We start from the raw sequence: 15,788 nt of genomic DNA, 5'->3' as shown, positions 1-15,788 counted from the left end.
TGAATGGCAAATAACATTTAGGGATACGATTTAAAAAGTTACATTATTCAGGTAAAAAATGGCTTGCAAAAAATATTTCTGACAAATACACTGAAATTACATTCAGTGAAGCTTTCTAAGCTGTCAAGCTGCAGGGCTAACAACAGATTACTGTATATAAGAAGATCTTAATTTCCAAAGCACCTTAAGAGACTATACTGATACGCAAATATTACAGTCCAACACAAACGTCCCCAAAAGTCTGTTTTCGTTACAGTTAGGCTTCCTAAAGGCTTTGTCTTTTAGATAAATATATTCATTATTTATCTATGCTCTATCTGTCATCATAGCATACTTTACCCTTTTTTTCTTAACGTTTTAATAATAATAATAATAATAAAAATAATTTAAAAAAAAATCAATGCATTTAATATATGCTGATGAGTTCTGAAGGATGCAGCGTTTAGTAACTGTCTAACACTTCTGCCATGCACGCACAATATCGGCTCAACGATTATTTGTAGTTTTTTAACCATGCTCCACACTAAAGATGACTGGGCACTCAACATTTAGTTTCGATTCAGTCCCAGATGATAAAATATATAAATCTGATAAAAATGATAAGACACGATTAAGCCCATGCTTCTATGCGCATGCTGACTAAATAGAAGTGACAGTTATGATATTTAAAAATTATATATATTCTGAAAATACATCAGAGCCAAAGTCGTAAGGTTATCGTAAAATCTAGGCTAATAATTTCGATGCAGGCGTGTCAACCCACAAATAGCCTATAAAATAAAACGTAGCATATCGGTCTGGGTAATTGTCTTTCTGTAGCCTCTTGATATTTTTGTTCTGTCAGCGTTAAATTGCGATGCGTGCAAAAATGTCAAAAAACAAACAAAACTTTAATTGGTTAATAGAAGTGGTAAAAATGATAATATATTTAACAAGACAATACATGTCAATACACTGTAAAAAAAAAAAAAAAAAGTTTTTTGATGTTTAAAGTATGATTTTATGTATAAAATTTTACAGTAAAATGTATATTATGTTTAACATGATTTATGTTTAACTATTATGTAGCTAACCTACTTTTTACGGCCAACTTTTGTTAAAATTACAGTAAAAAACAATAATTGGGTGTTCCCAGAAGCCCTGCATGACCTGTCACATTTCATTTTATGGGAATAGTCATGTTTCTTCTTATTTTTAATATCAGTTATTGGGGTGTTCTGTGTTATATTTGACTTTCAAAAATGTAATTAATCTTAATAGAAACAGCAGTTAGACGCAAGTGTGTGTGTATGTGTGTGTGTGTATATATATATATATATATATATATATACTGGACGCTTATTTATTTATTTTATCAACATGCAATGTATTAACAAATTAACAAATTAAGGTTGTAAAATAATAATAAGGCTCACTTGCATCTAACTGCTGTTTCTTTAAGGGTAAAGTACATTTTTGAAAGTCAATTTAGTGCCCAAAGTAAAATACATCAGAAAACAATGCTTAGGCCCTTTTGGTTTTTCACATTTAACTTTAATATAAACCACACACACACCTCACACGGTCATACTGATATTTAAAAATGCTTTGGTCTCAACAAGTTTGGAATAATAAATTAAATTAGTTCACACCTTAATATTAGGTAACTTTCTCCCTTAGCTTGTTACATCCTCCTTTCTGTATCACTTTGAGTGACTTAATGACCTTGAAGTATTTTTTCAAGACATCAGGCTTTATTGCTATTGAATTCAACCTTTGATACAATCGTCTCTTACCTAACTCAATTCATGCTACAGCTTGAATGATCATGAAGCAGAATGCAACCTTTCTGGGGTAAATGTGTGGCATAACTTTCACTGTAAACAATTAGTTTGAACAGCAGTGCAGATATTCAGCCTTATGTCTGGCTAAATGGTAAAAAAAATGAATCTGAGAGATAGCAGCACTCAAAGACTGACCCCATGCCCCCAGCTTCTCACCAGTGTCTCAGGTGCCTTTACCTGTCAGTGTAATTAAAGTGCTTGATGAGTGTGTTTCTCTGTGAATGTGTTTAAAAAACTAGCTGCAGGGTTTAGTGTGATTTTAGGCACTGTTCAAGCAGGGCGGTACACCAGAGAGACAGATTGTCTCCTTCTGTTTGGCGGCTGCCAGCTACATCAAAGGTGTTGATGTGGACTCATTCGTCTTTGAACCTTGCCAAAGTTCTCTCTCTCTCTCTCTCTCTCTGTGCTATACTTTCTCTATTTCTGTCTCTCCCTCTTTCTTTCTCCTCCTCCATGATCTACCATCTGAGAGCAGGTTCTGGCAAGTCTACCCTGGGGCAGCTGTAGGGCAGAGAACAAGGAGGAAGTGGTGAATAGATGGCAATGCAAGACTGGCAATGCTGACTCATCCATCCATCCATCCATCCATCCATCCAGTCACTTTTGCATTCATCCAGTCACTATTTCCATCCATCCAGTCACTATTTCCATCCATCCATCCATCCAGTCATTATTTCCATCCATCCAGTTACTATTTACATCCATCCGGTCACTATTTACATCCATCTATCCATCCAGTCACTATTTTCATCCATCCATTCATCCATCCACCCATCCAGTCACTATTTTCATCCATCCATCCAGTCACTATTTCCATCCATCCATCCAGTCATTATTTGCATCCATCCATCCTTCCATCCAGTCACTATTTCCATTCATCCATCCAGTCACAATTTCCATCCATCCATCCAGTCACTTTTGCATCCATCCAGTCACTATTTCCATCCATCTATCCATCCAGTCACTATTTGCATCCATCCATCCTTCCAGTCTTTATTTCCATCCATCCAGTTACTATTTACATCCATCCAGTCACTATTTACATCCATCTATCCAGTCACTATTTGCATCCATCCATTCATCCATCCACCCATCCAGTCACTATTTTCATCCATCCATCCATCCATCCATCCACCCAGTCACTATTTCCATCCATCCATCCATCCATTCATCCATCCAGTCACTATTTCCATCCATCCATCCATCCATCCATCCAGTCACTATTTCCATCCATCCAGTCATTATTTGCATCCATCCATCCTTCCATCCAGTCACTATTTCCATTCATCCATCCAGTCACAATTTCCATCCATCTATCCAGTCACTTTTGCATCCATCCAGTCACTATTTACATCCATCTATCCATCCAGTCACTATTTGCATCCATCCATTCATCCATCCACCCATCCAGTCACTATTTTCATTCATCCATCCAGTCACTATTTCCATCCATCCATCCATCCATCCATCCATCCAGTCACTATTTCCATCCATCCATCCATCCAGTCGCTATTTCCATCCATCCAGTCATTATTTGCATCCATCCATCCTTCCATCCAGTCACTATTTCCATTCATCCATCCAGTCACAATTTCCATCCATCCATCCAGTCACTTTTGCACCCATCCAATCACTTTTGCATCCATCCAGTCACTATTTCCATCCATCTATCCAGTCACTTTTGCATCCATCCATCCAGTCACTATTTCCATCCATCCATCCATCCATCCATCCACCCATCCATCTATCTATCCAGTCAGTCACAATTTCCATCCATCCATCCATCCAGTCACTTTTGCATCCATCCAGTCACTATTTCCATCCATCCAGTCACTATTTCCATCCATCTATCCATCCAGTCACTATTTGCATCCATCCATCCATCCAGTCATTATTTCCATCCATCCAGTTACTATTTACATCCATCCAGTCACTATTTACATCCATCTATCCATCCAGTCACTATTTGCATCCATCCATTCATCCATCCACCCATCCAGTCACTATTTTCATCCATCCATCCAGTCACTATTTCCATCCATCCATCCATCCATCCATCCAGTCATTATTTGCATCCATCCATCCTTCCATCCAGTCACTATTTCCATTAATCCATCCAGTCACAATTTCCATCCATCCATCCAGTCACAATTTCCATCCATCCATCCATCCATCCATCCATCCAATGTATCACTGGCATGATGCATAGCCACTGAGCTTTCAGTCCAGCTTAGAATATGTTTATTAATGAGTAAATTATATTTTGTCTCATTTATCCATCCATCCATCCATCCAGTCAGTCACTATTTGCATCCATCCTTCCATCAAGTCACTATTTCCATCTACCCATCCAGTCACTATTTGCATCCATCCAGTCACTATTTTCATCCATCCATCCATTCATCCAGTCACTATTTGTATCCATCCATCCTTCCATCCAGTCACTATTTCCATCTACCCATCCAGTCACTATTTGCATCCATCCAGTCACTATTTTCATCCATCCATCCATTCATCCAGTCACTATTTGGATCCACACAGTCACTATTTGCATCCATCCATCCATCCATCCATCCAGTCACTATTTGCATCCATCCATCCATCCAGTCAATATTTTCATCCATTCATCCATCCATCCAGTCACTATTTCCATCCATCCATCCATCCAGTCAGTCACTATTTCCATCCATCCATCCATCCAGTTACTATTTCCATCCATCCATCCATCCATCCATCCATCATTGGCATGATGCATAGCCACTGAGCTTTCAGTCCAGCTTAGAATATGTTTATTAATGAGTAAATAATATTTTGGCTCATTAATCCATCCATCCATCTATCCAGTCAGTCACTATTTCCATCCATCCATCCATCCATCCATCCATCCAGTCACTATTTCCATCCATCCATCCAGTCAGTCACTATTTCCATCCATCCATCCATCCATCCAGTTACTATTTCCATCCATCCATCCATCCATCCATCCATCCATCCATCCATCCATCATTGGCATGATGCATAGCCACTGAGCTTTCAGTCCAGCTTAGAATATGTTTATTAATGAGTAAATAATATTTTGGCTCATTAATCCATCCATCCATCTATCCAGTCAGTCACTATTTCCATCCATCCAGTCAGTCACTATTTCCATCCATCCATCCATACATCCAGTCATTATTTGCATCCATCCATCCTTCCATCCAGTCACTATTTCCATTCATCCATCCAGTCACAATTTCCATCCATCCATCCATCCAATGTATCAGTGGCATGATGCATAGCCACTGAGCTTTCAGTCCAGCTTAGAATATGTTTATTAATGAGTAAATTATATTTTGTCTCATTTATCCATCCATCCATCCAGTCACTATTGGCATCCATCCTTCCATCCAGTCATTATTTCCATCTACCCATCCAGTCACTATTTTCATCCATCCATCCATTCATCCAGTCACTATTTGCATCCATCCATCCTTCCATCCAGTCACTATTTGCATCCATCCATCCAGTCAATATTTGCATCCATCCATCCAGTCACTATTTCCATCCATCCATCTATCCAGTCAGTCACTATTTCCATCCATCCATCCAGTCACTATTTCCATCCATCCATCCTTCCATCCAGTCATTATTTCCATCCATCCATCCATCATTGGCATGATGCATAGCCACTGAGCTTTCAGTCCAGCTTAGAATATGTTTATTAATGAGTAAATAATATTTTGGCTCATTAATCCATCCATCCAGTCAATATTTGCATCCATCCATCCAGTCACTATTTCCATCCATCCATCCATCCATCCAGTCAGTCACTATTTCCATCCATCCATCTATCCATCCATCCAGTCACTATTTCCATCCATCCATCCTTCCATCCAGTCATTATTTCCATCCATCCATCCTTCCATCCAGTCATTATTTCCATCCATCCAACCATCCATCATTGGCATGATGCATAGCCACTGAGCTTTCTGTCCATCTTAGAATATGTTTATTAATGAGTAAATAATATTTTGGCTCATTAATCCATCCATCCATCCATCCATCCATCCATCCATCCAGTCAATATTTGCATCCATCCATCCATTCATCCATCCAGTCAGTCAGTCAGTCACTATTTCCATCCATCCAGTCACTATTTCCATCTATCCATCCATCCATCTAGTGTAACACTGGCATGATGCATAGCCACTGAGCTTTCAGTCCAACTTTTAATATGTTTATTAATGAGTAAATTATATTTTATGTCTCATTAATAGTTAGTTATATTTTTACAAATTAAAGTTTTTTCCCCTTTTTTAGATAACAAAAGATGCACAAAAAGACTCCCCAGATTGCCAGAAAGATTTAACCTTTTAATCGTGTCATCGCTTGATTTTGTTTAATATTCTATAATTCCTCAATGAACAGGTCATGCATATATTTAGCACTATGGTACCCAGTATCAACCTTGAACAGCTTGACGTATTTGTTCATGGCAGATCCCTTCTTATCAAAACAACTTAGAATGAATTGTGTGAGTGGCAATTACTTAAGCAGGTTGTTAAACATACAAGGGAAGTACCAAGACCAGACCCTTAATTGCCTGGAAAAGCACAAATACTGTACAATTATGACTGTAGAACTGACAATTGATAGATTTCTGACTACAAAAACTGTCTGGGTGTCATTTTTCATTGTTTCCAAATAAAAGCCTTCAGGTTTTTGCATTCGATGACTATTTTAATCCTTACAGGAGATTTACAATACGGTAACATAAGAGTTGCTGTTTTGCCATTGTTCTTCCCCTTTTGTCCAGAAACAAGGACAACTCTGCATATCAGAAAAACTGGCTCCATTAAAATTTGATTAATGAGCACAGTTACATTATATAAATTGGTGCTGTTAATACAAGGTTTATTACAATTAATTATTATTGGGGGAAAAAAAGTTCCTCTTCCACAAGAAAGATTCTTCTTCCACAAAAGCATGTACTGTAAAATACTGGGGAACAGTCGATTGCTTGGGTACAGTATACACTCACTGTTCATGTTGGCTGTACTGCTGTTACTCCAAGAGGGGAGTTAAAATGCTGTTTCGAATAAAACTTTGAATAATTTCCAAGAGCCACATTTCTGTAGTATTTGAATTCTCCGTTTAGCACTCGTAAGTAATCTGCCAGAGGAATGTAGCCAAACTACTTTGACCAATTAGCCAAATCTGCTTTCAGCAGTGGGCATGTCCGTGTCCCCAAGGCTCCAGAGAGGAGACTCAAAAATGACTCACACCTCTGCCAGGAGGGAACAGCCAGTAGCTACCTTGCAGGTGCTAAGAACTTAATCCCCCAGTTCACACCCTCTCAGGTACCATGGAGATTCAAATTTTTAGGGTCATCAATCATTCAGGAGCTAACATTACAGCTGAGTGTCAAAACAGAAACCTCATGTGGGCGAAGCAGCAATGGAGAAGATGATGGGCTCAACATTTTAAAATCTCAGTGGAAAGCACTATAAATATTATCACTAGAGCACAACTTCTTTTAGAGAGATAGTTCATCAAATAAGTAAAATTGTGATAATTTGCTCAACCTTTCTTCCATGGAACACAAGAGAAAATGGATGACAGGATGACAGTCTCAGCCATTATTCACTTTCATTGCATATTTTTATATACACATCTTTTTTCTACACTGAAAAAAAAAAGATTTTGTGATGAAGGAAATATAGCAGAAAAGACTAAGTACTTTCTACATTGAATAAGTTAAAGTATGAACTTGAACATTTTAAGTAAATTCTACATTAAAATAAGTAAAATGTATATGCTCTAGCTTATAAATATATATTATTTATGATTGTTTGTCATCTTTTCAACATCTAATCATATATTAATCCTACAATCCTAAAGTAGAAAATCTTGTCATATCTATTTGCTTATTTGAGGAAATTTCACAGGTAAATAAAATGTCAATTTTACTTAACTTTTCGAAGCTGGTGTTCCCAGCATTCACTGGGCTTGAATAACTAATTAGCTTGCACGATTTCACTGTTTGCAAGTTTATTTACACTGTTTTCATTGTTAATTTTGTCGTTATGTTTGGTTACTTCTTGTTTTGTGCAGTCTGAAGTTCATTTTCTACTCAAATTTATGCGCTCATGATCAATATATTATCAGTTGATTGTCACTGTCATTGTGTTTTGTGCCCCATGTTTTGAGGTCTGCGTGCACAACTCTAAATATTGATTCGATAACCAGTAAAGGAAGGTGATGTCTCATAGACTACAGAGAATGCATTAAGCTTCCCTTTGGGAGTCTTCTGGATATCATGTGTTATATGTTTACATTTGTGTTAGTGAGGAAAGTTCAAAATGTGAACAAATTTTACTTAAGTTTATGTAAATACCATGTAAATTATATTTGTATGTAAAGTAACTGTGTTTACTAAAATGTTTGTTAAATTTACTCACTTTTATCAATATTATGTTGTGAAATTAAGAAGATTTTAATACATTTTATGCCATTATGATTTACAAAAACTGTGTGCAAAAACTTGCTGAATAAAAATTAAGTAAATTTTACTAGTCATTTTTGTCAGTGTATATTTCATTTTTTGGGTGAACTATGCTTTCAGTGTCATGCATTAACCATATTTAGCTCTCTCTATACGCGGGTGTGCATTATTTTGTGCACACATCTAGTACATTTAATCATGGAGCAACTTGTTAACCCACACTGTAATATTATCTTTATAAAACACTCATATTAATCATTAATATGTTTTGCAACTTTGAACACAGACAAACAGCACCCATAAAAAGTCCAATTAGAGCAATGCCAGCACTATTAGTTATAGTACATTAAATTATAGCTTAGAATATTGAAACCTGGTCTGATTACTGAGCTGCTGAGTCTGCCAAACACTACAAAACCATTATTAATAAACTAAATAAAATAAATACCTGCAAAGAAAAGTCCAAGCTTGCTGTTAGATAAAAAGGAAAAAGAACCAACTGTTTCGACACAAGGACATCTGGAGAAAGCTTCTGGAGAAACTTACCAAATCCCTCATTTTTAATGAAAATGTTATGTCCAACTTCATTTAATTAAGCTACTCTTCAGCCAGACATCTGTATTTGTAAGTATCACTATCATTTATACCTTAACACTACACAACTACACAATAGACTACCAGTTTTCCAAGCAGAGGCAAACACTTGATTGGGATTGCTATGCAAAGTCTAGAGGATTTTTATAGTGTGATCAGTTAAATCAGTTAAAGTATCTTCAAGATGTGTAACTTGATTCAAGCAAGGGACTACACGTAAATAAAAATGCCAGTAAACAGATAGACAGACTAAGCTAAAACAGGATTGCTAAGTAAGAGGCTCCTTTAAGAGGCACTTCATTGATACTCAGGTTACAATGGAGGCAGTTTTGAGAATTGATAAGAATCTGTCTGGGGATGCAGATTGACTTGTTTAAATAGACAAAAGTCACAATAAGTTGCATGTTTCAACTCCATTTACAGAGCTGAAAAAAACAATAGGCAAATTAATATGGGATATGAAAAGATATTTATATGATTTAAGCAAGCTTACCAATGTTGTTACTTAAATACTCAATTAGCTGAGACACCTTAAGCAATTTGAGAATGTTGCTTCTCACACCCTTGGAAAGAAACTAAAACAACACAGTCGGATACACGTTGTTCCTTAAGCAACCCATGGGCTGAGCTGGCATTGGATTTATCAGTTGTGAAATGCCCTAGGTAATTCACACCTTTTGAAAAACTAGGTGTCAGTGTATCTCTGTGGCATGCAACGGCATTAATCATCTACAAACAATTAATTTTACATAATGCACCTTGATTTTCTCAGACTTGGGTGCTTTCCACGACATATTAACATATTTATGATCTTTTTGGTCAGACATCAAATCCTCACCCATAAGAAAGACAGGGATGGTAAATGGGAGACCACACAATATACACAGGAACTAAAGCTTAAAGTAAAGCGGTTGTACTTCCATTGCTATTTAATCTCTCGAATTAATAAAATCATGAACCACATTTGTCATTTAAAAAAATAATTGCAGTTTTATGATGGATGGTTTAAAAATATATTGAAAAAATATATGAAAATTAAATAATAACTAAAGTCACCCACTTATAGTACGATATTAGTCTCATTATATTAGTTTGATTATTGTATATGATCAATTTTAGTTGTCAAGGCAATTCATTTAACAGCATTTGTTATTTATGACTACAGTAAAGTTCAAAATGTTACAGTGGAACTCTGGGATTCAAAATCAAATTACAGTAAACATAGAAATAAAGTTTTAATTGAAAAAATATATATGTAAAATAAATGAGAAATATTTAAGATTCTGCATTTTTTTCCCATCACTAATCAAATTAGCAGATTTGTGACAATGTTAACTCCTTGATATAAAAGGTCAGATTTCCTTCCTTCAACTGAAACAAAATGCTCTTTGGAATATTCTCAAATCATGCTAACATACATCATCAGGTTTTGCGTAAACTTGTGAAGTACATGCCAGCTCAAGTGCATTCTGTCATTAATGCAAAATGGGGAAATACCATATAAAATAAAAGCACAAAATAAATACATTTTGGAATCAGTATGTGCATTGTTTAATAATGGCTGTGACTTTTGTGGACAAAAAATCATAAAAATACAAAAACAACCGATTTTTCAGTAACTGTACATTTTCATTCAGTAACTCCTAAGCTCGTTTCAGAGGGAGGCTGATTGAACTTTTTGATTGAGCTGATTGATATGGTCTCTAAACTCCACTCTGTCTGACCCTGCCACTGCCCCTCCATTACTGTTCCTTTCTGCTGTGCCCTCTGTGGATTCTGAGAGATGGCAATCTTTCTGTGCCCTCCCATTTGTTCACCCACCCAGGGGTTTTATCCTGGAGGTTGGGGCACATGTGGGATCTGGTGGTCTACTGATGGTGCCCCTTCCTGTGGCTGTGGTTCATTACTCTCTGTAATCACTCTGTAAGCACTGTGGGTGTCTGAGCGCTACAGGGGACCTGAGTGTCACAATGGGCATCAGGACACCCAGGCAAATGGCAAACAAGTCTTTGCCAGTCTGACCAATGATCTGGTGATTTCATAGTAGTTATATACAAACACAGATTAATGCTGATTAAGGCTAACTAAAGCCTTCATCAGCCAAATAAAAAGAACACTTCATCTACGTGCGCTTCTGTAGTCAATTCGGGATGGACTTCAAAGACTCTTAATCATTAATCTTACAGTTCATACAAAATCCATAAGTTTTAAACATTGCCCATCAACATCTACTCAGTTTACTCACATAAAACAAGACTTGTTCTATACATAGATAACTAATACTGGCATTATATTCATGCCATATAGACAGAGGGGAACTGGCTCCCCCAGCTGGGCCTGGTTTTCCAGAAGGTTATTTTTCTCCATAAACTGAGGTCTTACGGAGTTTTGTGTTCCTTGCCACTTGTAGACTTTGGCTTGCTCACTGGGGCCTAAAGACAATAATTTTTAAGGCATGATTTTCAATCGCATTATTCATTTAAACCGCAACATTAGGTATTTAAGAAATTACAGAATCATTTTCTGTAAAGCTGCATTGAAACGATGTTGTGAAAAGCACTATACAAATAAAAATTACTTGGCATGACTAGACTGATTGATTATTTTCAATATGCAAATGTTCACTGTTCTTTTAAAAATGTAAAATGCTTAAATCAAAATAATTTGTTTCTAAACTGGTCTCATACTACAGTATACGCACATTTCTGCAAAGGCCTATGTATTGCGGCAGTTTCCTGGTGAAATGAAAACTAGAGGTGCTACAACAACAAAGACTTTTATTCCCTTTCACAAATCACAATAAAATGGCAGATTAAATGTTCACAAACACTTTTCGCTCTGTTCTTCACACAATGTTATCTTATGTCTTAAAAAAAAAAAAAAAAATCGACTATAGCCAATAGCTTGTTAGGCGATATATTTTAAAATTTGCTTTTATTACACTATTGGTAATGTTCAGGTTTTAGGGAGGTTGGTTTAGTTAATTGAAAATTAGATAAAACATTAACCTTCAAAACCTCATCTGCTTGGGAGAACATTTAACTCGCTTTTAGCGCCATGCAGTGGACATTTCACCACCAGAACTGCTGCAATACTTGTCATAAACCAAGCAGTGGTGTCTCAGGCTCATTATTTCTGGTGGGGCACAAACAATCACTTAACCCGACATGAATTCAGGGGTTTAATTAACCGAAAATTCTCCGTCATCACCGATTTGTTTTTAATTTGACGAATAATTTAAAATTCTGTCAGTCATTTTGACAGATAGAAAAGAAACACAAAAATAATTTCATCCTAGTGCATCAGTTTTGAGTTCACTCTCTCTTTCACAAATGCACTCCCGCTGTGTTTGTGTGCCCTGTTTATTCCCTGGTATTAAATTGTGTATAAACAGGCACCATCGCCATTTACACCTCGTAATATGTGTCTCTTTTGACCAATTGTGTTTGGATTTCATAAAGCCATTGTGTTACTGCATGATAATAAAGCACAAAAAATGTATCAGGCACACTGAATAAGTTACGTAAACTTGTGCATGTATGTATGGGCAGTTTTTTAACCACACATAACCACAAAGTTTAAAAAAATTGATTTAGCGCAGCGATTAATAGGTAGAACTTTCACCCTAGAACTCATTGGTTTCACCACACTCAAGCATGAGCAGTCAAAAATGTATCATAAAAGCCTATACACTGTAATGTATTTGCCATTACAATGGATGCTATATCCCTGAATATAGCCCTAGTACAGTACTTATAAAATGAAAACAGCAGCCTATGACAGATAAAAATTGATCATGATGGAAATTTTCAACTCACTACGTCAGAGTGATAAACCTCTTAAACAGGATGCTACTCACAAACATCCCTAATATATATATATATATATATATATATATTTTTTTTTTTTCATTTTAGCACAAAACACTATTAAAACACAAAAACCTCAAGTGACTGTGACGGTAAACCAGATATACAGTAAGTAAATCGTCAAAGGCTGTGCAATTATCTAACTAACCTGCAGAACAAAACTGAAATATGTTGCAGTTCTTGTCATCTAATACAAACCAATGCATCTTTTCAATGCATCTTTAAGTGTTTAACAATGGTATACAATTCAATGAAATGATGAACGGTGCACTTTAATTAAGCCAACCAGTAGCACATTAAAATAAAATTAGCTTTTAAAACTTACCAGTGAAGTTCACTACACAGGTCTGCACTCAAGAGCGGTCAATTCCGAGGACCTTTCAGCTTGACATACATATGATCAAAGCATTTGATTGGCTATGGGGCAAAGGCAAACATGCCCCTCAGGCTATCATTGAACACTTGTTGCACATGCGCATGATGTTCTCCAGATCTCCGTTGATTAACATGGAGGATGACGGGCTAGCCCAACGAATAGCAAATGCAAACAATTAAATGGTTTTAACGCAACAGACAATATAATATCTACTGTTATCTGGTTTAATGGACATAAAACAAGTTTAAGATGTGGAAATAATATTATTCCTTAAAATAAATTTATGAATATGTTACACATTTTGCACAACAGCGCTACATCTGGCGGGGCTCAGCCCCACCTGTCCCTAATGTAGAGACGCCACTGAAACTATGTAATGTAATTTCATTAGTCAGTAATTTTTATGAGATCAGTCTGTTTCTTTCACAAACAGAGATTTTTTACATACAATAATTATTATTAAGTATTGTGGAAAGTGCTGTACAAATAAACTAAAAAAAAAAAAAGAGAGAAAAGAAAATAAGGCAGTGCAGGCTCCTGAGGAATTTAGTGTCATAAAAACCTTCAAGATGTCAACATAGTTGGATTAAATGGTTTTACAAGATATTTGATTATTCTTTACATTCATTTGAGAAGTAATGAGAACAGCATGTGATATGAGACACCACAGCTGAGAAATTTGCCATTTTATTTTGTTCAAAGGGGACTCTTGAAAGTTTTAAGAAATTTGTTTTCTTTATTTAAGGGCAAGCATTAAAAAAATAACCAAATCATCATAGAGAGCGTTTAGTTAAAAAAAAAAAAAAAAAAAAAATTATTCTTTTCTTTTCATCTGTTTTATATAGGGTAAAAAAAGCACCAGAAATTTAGACACAAGGCAAACAGAAAAAAAAAAAACATTGGAATTTTTCTCAGATCTTCAGGGTTTTGCAGCAATTATTGAGAAGTGTTACCAGATGTCTTATGGTGGAGGTTATCTTATCCTTGAGCTTTGCTTTGGTTAAAGCTTTCTCAGATTAAAAAAACACCATAAAACCACACAGCAATACGTTATGATTTATTGTGTCATCCACAAATACAAATCTCACTTTTTCTTTAATGTGTTTTGAGCTCTGCTCAGTATTTTCTCTCTCTTGACTTTATTGACAGCCCATCCTGTAGTGGATTGCATTTCAGCTGGGGCTTTCAAAAGTTTGCTAGACCTATGATTGGGCCTTTCTTGGACAGAGCGATTTTGGCTTAATCCTTAAATTGCACTGAAAATACAGCTGTTTTCGCAATTCCTTTCTCTGTATGGATGAAATATTTAGTTAAACAATATTTTTTTCAGTCATTCGGGGTTGTCTCAGTTATTTAACTCTGGGTGGTTTCCATTTTACCCAAAGACAAGGCTGTTTTTCAGGGAGAGAGCGTGTTGTTTTTGGATGGAGCAATATCATGCCGCGTTTAATCTCAAGCAATTTCGGTGTGACAGTTTAGATTTTATTCAGAGAAACATGCAAGACTTGTTTCAAAGCCAAATCTCCAATACCCTGGAGAATGGGTAAATTGCAACGGAAGCCTGTGATACTAAGCACCGGTCGTTAATTTTACAGATAGGGATCGGTGGGCAAGAGAGCGCGGAACACACATCTGCGAGGTTTGATGCAACTTATAAGAGACATTGCATGAAACACAAAGCTTTACACCAGGCTATATTAATTGAACTTCACAAAGTCAGTGTACACACAGTGATTCATACAGAATAATCTACATCTACAAAGCAAAGCACAAAACACTGAAGCACATGAAATGGAAAGTTTGAAGAAAAAATGGCAAAGATGGAGATGGGAAAGTCTGCTTTCTTCCATCTGAGATGAAAAAGAGACTGTTAAGTCCCAGCAGGAGGTTTAATTATGTCATAATGAAACATTTTATTGTGTAGTAATTGAGTGATGAAAACGAATAGCATCAAAACACAGTCAAGTATACATGCACATGTACTTGCACATGCACAATTGCATTGATATAAAATCTATATTAAAATCTGTAGATGCAGCCATTGAATCTTGATTGCATTCTTGTATAACTTATGTCACTTTAATGAGAGGATTGAAAACCCACACAGAGTGATATGGAAGCCTCCAGCTCTGTAACTAGGTTTCATGGTGGCATTTAATGAGTGGCCTGCAGAATTAAGAAGAAACAATCATACTGAATTCATGTGGGCAAGAGGACAGTGATAGAAGGATTGAGTGGGTATAACTTATATTGTACACACAAAAAAGTGCCTCCCACAGAGGAAAATTGTATTTCTCAGAGGTTGCTCTTTCATTGCTCAGGAGATGTAAAGTGATAGTTCACTCAAAAATGAAAATTCTCTCATAATTTACTCACCCTCATGCCATCCCAGATGTGTATGACTTTCTTTCTTCTGCTAAACACAAATGAAGATTTTTAAAAGAATATCTCAGATCTGTAGGTCCTCACAATACAAGTGAATGGTGACCAAAATTCTGAAGGTCCAAAAAGCACATAAAGGCAGCATTTATTTTTCAGGTTTACATTTTTCTTTTAAGGTAACAATGCACTAAAGTGACAAAATTCTAAGTAAAAAAACTTAAAGGTTCAAAGAAAAATGAAAATTCATCATCATCATC

This window comes from Myxocyprinus asiaticus, chromosome 14 (genome assembly GCF_019703515.2).
Source record: "Myxocyprinus asiaticus isolate MX2 ecotype Aquarium Trade chromosome 14, UBuf_Myxa_2, whole genome shotgun sequence".
Lineage (NCBI taxonomy): Eukaryota > Metazoa > Chordata > Actinopteri > Cypriniformes > Catostomidae > Myxocyprinus > Myxocyprinus asiaticus.
Note: the sequence above shows the minus strand (reverse complement) of the source record.